The sequence below is a fragment of the Canis lupus genome, chromosome 25, assembly GCF_011100685.1.
Source record: "Canis lupus familiaris isolate Mischka breed German Shepherd chromosome 25, alternate assembly UU_Cfam_GSD_1.0, whole genome shotgun sequence".
Lineage (NCBI taxonomy): Eukaryota > Metazoa > Chordata > Mammalia > Carnivora > Canidae > Canis > Canis lupus.
In genome coordinates, this window is record NC_049246.1 from 25,880,752 (window position 1) to 25,889,186 (window position 8,435).

At 38.2% G+C, this 8,435-nt stretch overlaps 1 pseudogene; it reads right to left on the minus strand.

Annotated features, from left to right (window-relative positions):
* Positions 1-633: 633 nt before the first annotated feature.
* On the minus strand, positions 634-1,492 carry LOC100683498 (annotated as a pseudogene).
* Between the last annotated feature and the right edge of the window lie 6,943 nt (positions 1,493-8,435).

Here is an 8,435-nt window from a genome sequence, read left to right on the forward strand (position 1 = left end):
TGGGCCTCCCTTTTCACCGCCGCTTTTTTTTTTTTTTGTAGGGGTGGAGGGGTGGTGAGTGGTGGTTTGCTTGTTTTTAATCTTTTTTAAAAGGATGTTATAAATTGGAGCCAGGAGAATTTGAACAAACTCCCACACAGGGCAGTGCAACATGGGAGTAGGGAAGCCACCAGAATCGCCAGGAGCATTTTCTCCTCCTTTGCGGAAGAGATAGTCCTGGGTCTGGGAGAAGTGAATAAGTGAAAAACAAACCAAATGCAAGAAAGTGGGAATTGTAAGGGCAGGGGAACTGCAACCTTTTTGTTTGTTTTAACCTTAAGGGCTAAGTGTAAATTGAAGGTTTTGGATCAATTGGGACAAGAAAAGAAACACCATTATTTTAAAGTAGATTGAAGCAGCGATTTTTAAAACAAAGAAAGCAGAACTAGAACATCTTAAATTTTTAATCCTTTCTTTACAGGTTACCTAGACCACTTTTGATTAAGAAAACTGTAGAAAAAATAAAAATAAAAAAATGAAAGAAGAAAGAAGAAAGAAAGGAAAGAAAGAAAGAAAGAAAGAAAGAAAGAAAGAAAGAAAGAAAGAAAGAAAGAAAGAAAGAAAGAAAGAAAGAAAACTGTAGAAAGTTAGTAACTGCCACAAGCAAACGCCAGGCGGCACGTGTCGATTTTCTGCAGAGTCCTGCTTTGCGGGGTGTCTGAATGCGCTGCTCTGGGTCTCCGCTCACGCTCGCTGGAATCGGTGGTGGCAGAGTTTAGTCCACAGGCCGCTTCTCCCCGTATTTCTTTGTAAACTCTTCAGCGTTCTTACAGAATTTTTTACGGTCCTTAGAGTATTCTTCAGCTAGGTCAGCCCGAAGTGGGTGCTCGGGCTGGGGGCTGGGGGTCGTTCACCAGTGCTATGAGGGACTGGATTACTTGGTCGGTTTTGGTTGCTGGCTTCCAGTTTTCAGCACTAATTACTGGCAGACAGGCCTGCCCCTTTTCATCGATGTTCGGATTTTTTTTTTTATGATAGTCACGGGGTGGGGGGGGGGGGGGGGCAGAGACACAGGCAGAGGGAGAAGCAGGCTCCATGCACCAGGAGCCCGACGTGGGATTCGATCCCGAGTCTCCAGGATCGCGCCCTGGACCAAACGCAGGCGCTAAACCGCTGCGCCACCCGGGGATCCCTAGATCTTTGTTTTTGTTTTAAATGTGATCTTCGGTGGTTTGAAAGGGTACTCTGCTGGAAAGTTGATTTCGATTCTGAAGGCCCTCTTATCATATGGAGGGTTGTCAGGAACAATAAGCCCTTGCCAAGTCAATAAATTAGTTAATCAACCTGGATGTTACGGAAGTTTTTCATTCCACATTTGCAGATTTCTTCAAGCTCCTTCATCAGCCTCCTGCTGGCCGTCATCTCGGATCTGGTGCTGCTCGACTTATTTACTTTATGACTGGGAGTTTTGTTCACTTAATAATCTACTTGGGGACATTCCAACACCAGTGTAAATAGAGCTCCACACTGTATTAAGTAGCTGAATTCCAGGGACATAAAACATTTATTAAATTAATTAATATACATAATTTTATATATATTATTTATATATTATATATATAAATAATTTTATGTATATATTAAAAATATATATTATTTTATAAATAATATAAAATATAAAATTAAACCCTGTGGGGATCCCTGGGTGGCTCAGTGGTTTGGCGCCTGCCTTTGGCTCAGGGCGCCATCCTGGGGTCCCGGGATCCAGTCCCGCGTCGGGCTCCCTGCATGGAGCCTGCTTCTCCCTCTGCCTGTGTCTCTGCCTCTCTCTCTCTCTCTCTATGTCTATCATGAATAAATAAATAAATAAATAATAAATAAATAAATAAATAAATCTTAAAAATAAATAAATAATAAAATAAAATAAACTAACCCTGTGCTGATAATTATATAGATCATTTCCATTCTTTTGCTGTTACTAAATTGCAAAAAGCATCCTTGGATATGTATCATGGAAAACTTGAAAGAATACCCATGTGATAAATTTCTAGCTGAATCGCTAGGTCAATGAGCACATGCATGTTAGCTTTTAATGAATATTGTCTGTCTTCCAATCTGATTACATTAATTAATACCTCCACACTGGTTAACAGTAAAAGTTTCCCAAATTCTCACAAACAAGAATGTTATCACAGTTGTACCCTTTGGTCCTTCTGCAGAGCATTCTTTCCTATATTTGTTACCAATGTAAATTTGTTTGTAAATCAAGAATTGATCTCTGTGGTCTCTTTTTCTAATGGTTGTTTCTCTTTAAGAAAAAAATTAGTAAAAAAAATAAAAAGAAAGAAAGAAAATTAGTCTGTATGTCCCTTCTATAAATTGCTAAAATTAGCCTTGTCCATATATGACTATTTTTTCCTCTCAATATGTCATATTTAAGGATATTTTAGTATGCAGAAACTTTTTAAAGATTTTATGTAACTGATCTATCAGTCTCTGAGCAAAAACTATGATTTTAAGTTGAAAACAGAGTAATTAGAACAAAGTCACTTATAATTTGTTTTTTTCTTTGTCTTTACTTTTTATATTTGTGTTTAGTAACACTTTGTGAATTTTAAATTCACACTTGGATAAATGGCAGAACCTATTTTAACTGGGAAAGTCCCTGCCTTTTGAAAGTTATAACCTTTAGGTCTCTAAGTAAAGAAATATTAAGTGAATATAATACAAAGATTCATGTATATAATCTCATATAATCATAGCATGTAGGTGTAGTTTGGTTATCCTTTTTCAGAAGGTGACATTGAAGCTCAGAGAAGTGAAGCCATTGTCGCAGAGTGTACACTGAGCACATAGGTAGGTCTGATACCAATAACCATCAATTTCTCCTGGTGCCCAATGTCTCTCGCAAAATTTAACTTCATGTGCGTAGGAAACATTATGTCCCAGAGCTTTTTTTTTTTTTTTTAACATATTCACCTGCCACTTTATCCTAATCAGGATATATGATTCTTAGAGTAATGGTGTCTTACTCTACACACAAAAAAAAAATGAATCCTAGAGGCGCCTGGATGGCTCAGTGGTTGAGGGGTCTGCCTTTGGCTCAGGTCATGATCCCAGGCTCCTGGGATCAAGTCCCACATCAGGCTCCCCACAGGGAATCTGTTTGTCCCTCTGCCTGTGTCTCTGCCTCTCTATATGTATCTCTCATTAATAAATAAATAAAATCTTTTTTAAAAAATGAATCCTAAATGAAGTTCTTGAACCCTTAGACCAAATTTCCCAACTCTGACTTCCAAAATACATGTCTGAATAACCCAAAACGGTTTTGAAAAAGTAAGTATTTTAATACTTATTGCGCAGAAGAAATAGGTAACTAAAAAAAAGAGATTATTTTAATAGACTTGCATAACTTGAAGTCATCACATATTTTTGGTCATTGTTTTGTATATAGTGTCCACTGTATTGTCCACTGCCTCATTATTCTTTTCAATGCAAATTATGTAAAATAAAGAGTATAAAAGGGTGCCACTAATCCTACTCCACACTGTTCAGAGAATGGTAATGTGGGACCCAAATTTTTCTCATGTACGTTCATAAGCATCTGTTAGTTGCTCTGTGGAGCCATCTACTTTTCCCTAAGTCATCACAAGTAATAAGTGGAATTGTGGGCCAATACTTCTGGCCAAAGTTGTAATCTCACCCGTAAGGTGAAGAGGGAGGTTCCCTTAGGGAATAGAATATTTTCTGTGATGTAAGCTTAAACTTTCCATTTAAAAAGGCAATCGTAAAAAAAAAGTTTTTTTAATTAAAAAAAATTTAAAAAATAAAAAGGCAATTGTGCAGTGAGAGAATTATCTTTCTTCAAAGGTGAACTCAACGTATCATATATGTTCTATTTGTATTGTAGTAGAATACCGACTTGCACTTGACAATAATGTTGCTCCTTCTGAATTAAAATGTGGTCATTCAGCTCCCACCATTTCCTTCCCCTAAAGCATTCTAAATTTTTTTTTTTTTTTTTTTTGCTATCTAATTTCTTAAGATCTTCATTTACACTCTGGCAGCAAAATAGGCATGTCTGTTCCATGTCACTTTCTTTGTTCTCATTGCTTTCTTTGTTCTACACTGTTACAGTGTAGGGTGGCTGACTTGGCCAACACACAATATGGCTTCTGCCTATTTCTGGCCATCATCATTCCCTGACATCTGTCATGATTGAATGAGAGGGGAGTGAAGATATCTGCTACGGTCTCCCATGTCCTCCTATGGCAAGAGCCATGTATTCAGCATCTTTCTCATTCTGACCACAGATTTTTTTCTGATAGTCTATTAGCCCCTCAGTATTTCTATACGGGCTGAGTAATACTTAGCTATGTTTCTTGCCACGTTGTCCTAAAGAAAACTGTGAGTCAGCCCATCGTTTTTTTAAGATTTTTTTTTTAATTTATTTGAAATAGAGAAAGAGAGAGAACACCAATGAAGAGCAGAGGGACAGAGGGAGAGGAAGATCAAGAAGCAGACTCCCCACTGAGCAGGGATCCCATCACAGGGCTCAATCCCAGGACTCCGTGATCATGACCGGAGCCAAAGGCAGATGCTTAAGCAACTGAGTCACTCAGATTCCCCAAGAAAACTGAATCGAATCAGGCCATCTGACTCAATACTTACCCTCACCAATTGCTAGCCTACCAATTAGTCACCATACTGGTTACAGGGCTTGCCATGGAGACTTTAGCTCCTGGATTCCCAAAATTATTGTGATTTTTACTACATTTTTTATGGTTCCACTAGAAAGGTGTGGAGAAGTGGGGAGTGGGATGCTTCTTCCTGCTCAAGAAACCAGCATTTAAATCTCATCATGCCCCTCCAGTTCCCCATTTCTTCCCAGAAATGGTGATTTTACATCTTTTAGAGCAGAAATAACTTTCCTCATCACCAAGTAGTCTTCCCTATTCTGCAGTTAATGTCTTAAATTTGAAGCTCATAGTCTCTCTGGCTTTTGTTCTTTATCTTTAAAGTGATTTCAAAAACTATTTTCTTTCTTAAGCTGTCATCATAAGCTTTCAATATTTCAATATTTTAGAATATAAAGGAAGATTTTTCTGCTTTTTCTCTATATATCTGCCTTCCTCTCTAGGACAGCATTACAGGAATTATTGTTGATGCCAGAAGGATACAGAAGGAGACTGTGAGTACAGAGAGATAGAGGGATGGCCTTGGAGATGATCAAGGATCCTCTTTATATATCCACTATACTCTTCACACCAGTAAAAAGTGATAGGGAATAGTCAAGTTAGAGTGAGCCATCGGGAGAGAAAAGAGGCTAAATTTAAATGGAATTAAATGTATCCCCTTTTCTTTCCTTGTAGAAAAGGTTGTTCTGTAATGAATAATTTCCATGTTGCCAAATGGAATCTATGGCAGCTTTGCACAATTCATCCCTTCTTCCTTCTGAGACATTCCCTATACTTGGCTTCTGGAACTGTTTTCTGTCTCCTCTAATTTTTCATCCTATAAAATTGAGGAATTTTACCTTAAATTTGTGGAACTTCTCTTTCTTATTAACTACAGTGATCTTATTTGTCTTTCATGATTTTAAATAATAGCAACATGCTAGTCATTACCAACTGTTGATTTCTAATTTGGAGAGGTAGAGATTTCCTCATTTTATATGTATATGTGTATATACATATATGTGCATATCACGTATATGTGTCATACATATGTGACATCTTACATTTATGAAGTCTAACACTAAACTCACTTCTCCTAAACTATGTTCATCAGACAATCTCCCCATATCAGTAATGCTAACTCAATTCTTCCTATTATACTTCAGACCAAAGCTTTTTCTCTCATACCCTTTATCTGATCCAGTAATAAATTCTGTCAGCTGTACTTTCAAAATGTATTCAGAATTTGGTCACTCCTCAACACCTTCACCAATACTACCTTTGCCTCACCCACTATTATTTTACCTATGTTGTTGTAAGTGCTTCCTAATTAAAATTCCTAATTTCCATTTTCATCTTATCTCCCCTCTGGTCCATTCTGCACACAACTCCTGAAAAGAGGAACATTTCACTTAATCTTCAAAGCCCTCCAGTAGCTTCGTTTTTCCTTCAGAGGGGCGGGGGGGAGATAAATCTTTTTACAGACACCAAATAGGCCACATAAAATCAAGTGCCTAGTTAACACTCACCTCAACTCTAACATACTTACCTTATTAATTAACCTCCAGCCACACAAGACGCCTTGCTATTCCTCAAGCATGCCGCTGACTCAGAGCTTCTGAATTTACAGTTCCTGCTGCCTTGAGCAATCTTCCCGTGGCTTTCTTTGATACCAGAGCCTGTGAAAAAAATTTAGTGATAATCTTTTATTGGATGTTGTAATCTCAAAGAAACAAAACTGTGGGGCAGAAGGGAAGTAGGATAAGGAATAATGAAATGCAAATACAATGTGGTGTCTGAGCTGACCAGATATATGGAAAAACACAGCTGATTGCCAGTCTGGGCAGTAAGTCTCTGGACAGGTCTATGGATGAATTGCATCTCAGGGCAGTCTTTCAGAGGGAGGAAGAAGAAGAATTTGGTTGCTAATTCCCTCCTGTGTCTCACTGCTTATCATTCAACCCCTATGAAACCATCTATACTTCTTAAGTTAATCAAAAGCACTGAGTGCAAAAACATGGCTGAGTGATCTGAGTGAACAGCTGCACTGAATCTGGTACAGCCCACTCCTTGTATATGTAGATTCACATACACCCTCTTCTAAGAACATGATGCCCTCAATTCTACTGAATTGAGGAAGTACAAACACAATAAGGATGAGAGCAGTTATAATACACCAAATACCTAAAACTCTAACTCCTGAGATGACAGCCATTCTGGGAGTCATAATTGGTCTTTGTCAACTCTTCAACTTCCCATTCCATATTCCTCGCAGTGTGAGTTATAAATTTGAGTGATCTAATTTTCTTGCCTGGGAAGTCTTCCTGAATCTGAAGGGTCAGAACTCTTCTTTACTTTGTCCTTAACAGATCACAGTTGCTGTAATTACCCATCACTGTTCTCATTGAACATGAATGCCACACTGCAGGGGCATCCCATCAAAATCCTAGAGGAGAATGTCAGCAGAATCCTCTCCGACCTTGGCCATAGCAATTTCTCATTAGACATGTCACGAAAGCAAGGAAAATAAACGCAAAAATGAACTATTGCAACTTCATCAAGATAAAAAGTTTCTGCAAAGGAAACAATCAATAAAACTAAAAGGTAGGGACACCTAGGTGGCTCAGTGGTTGAGCATCTGCCTTTGGTTCAGGTCGTAATCCCAGGGTCTTCTGATCAAGTCCTGCATCAGGCTTCCCACAGGGATCCTGCTTCTCCCTCTGCCTATGTTTCTGCCTCTCTCTCTGTGTCTCTCATGAATAAATAAAAAAATCTTAAAACTAAAAGGGAACCTTCAGAATGAGAGAAGATATTTGTAATAAACATATCTGATAAAGCATTAGTATCCAAAATCTATAAAGAACCTATCAAACTCAACACCCAAAAAACAAATAATCCAGTTAAAAAATGGGCAGAAGACATGAATAAACATTTTTCTAAAGAAGACATCCAGATGGCTAACAGACACATGAAAAGATATTCAACATCACATATAATCAGGGAAATACAAATCAAAACCATAATGAGATCCTACCTCACACCTGTCAGAATGACTAAAATTAACAACACAATAAGCAATGGGCGTTGGCAAGGATGGGGGGGTAGCAGGGGTGAGGAGAACCCTCTTGCACTGTCGGTGGGAATGCAAACTGCTGCAGCTGCTCTGGAGAACAGTTTGGAGGTTGCTCAAAAAATTAAAAATGGAACTACCCAATGATCCAGCAATTACACTACTAGGTATTTTCCTAAAGGGTACAAAAATACAGATTCGAAGGGTCACATGCACCCCGACATTTATAGCAGCATTATGAAAAATAGTCAAACTATGGAAGGAGCCTAAATGTCTACCAATTGATGAATGGATAAAGAAGATATGATACACAGACACACAAACACACACACACATACACACAGACAAAGGAATATTATTTAGCCATAAAAAAGAATGAAATCTCACCATTTTCAATGACGTGGATCAAGCTAGAGTACATCATACTAAGTGAAATCAGTTAGAGAAAGACAAATACCATGTAATCTCGCTTTTATGTTAAATTTTAGAAAGAAAACAGATGAACATATGGGGAGGGGGAAAAGAGAAAAAAGGAGAGAGGAAAACAGGCCATAAGTGATTCTTAATAATAGAGAATAAACTGAGGGTTGATAGAGTGAGGTGGGTGGGGGATGGGCTAGATGGATATTAAGGAGGGCACTTGTTGTAATGAGCACTGGGTGCCATATATAAGGGATGAATCACTAAATTCTACACCAGAAACCAATATT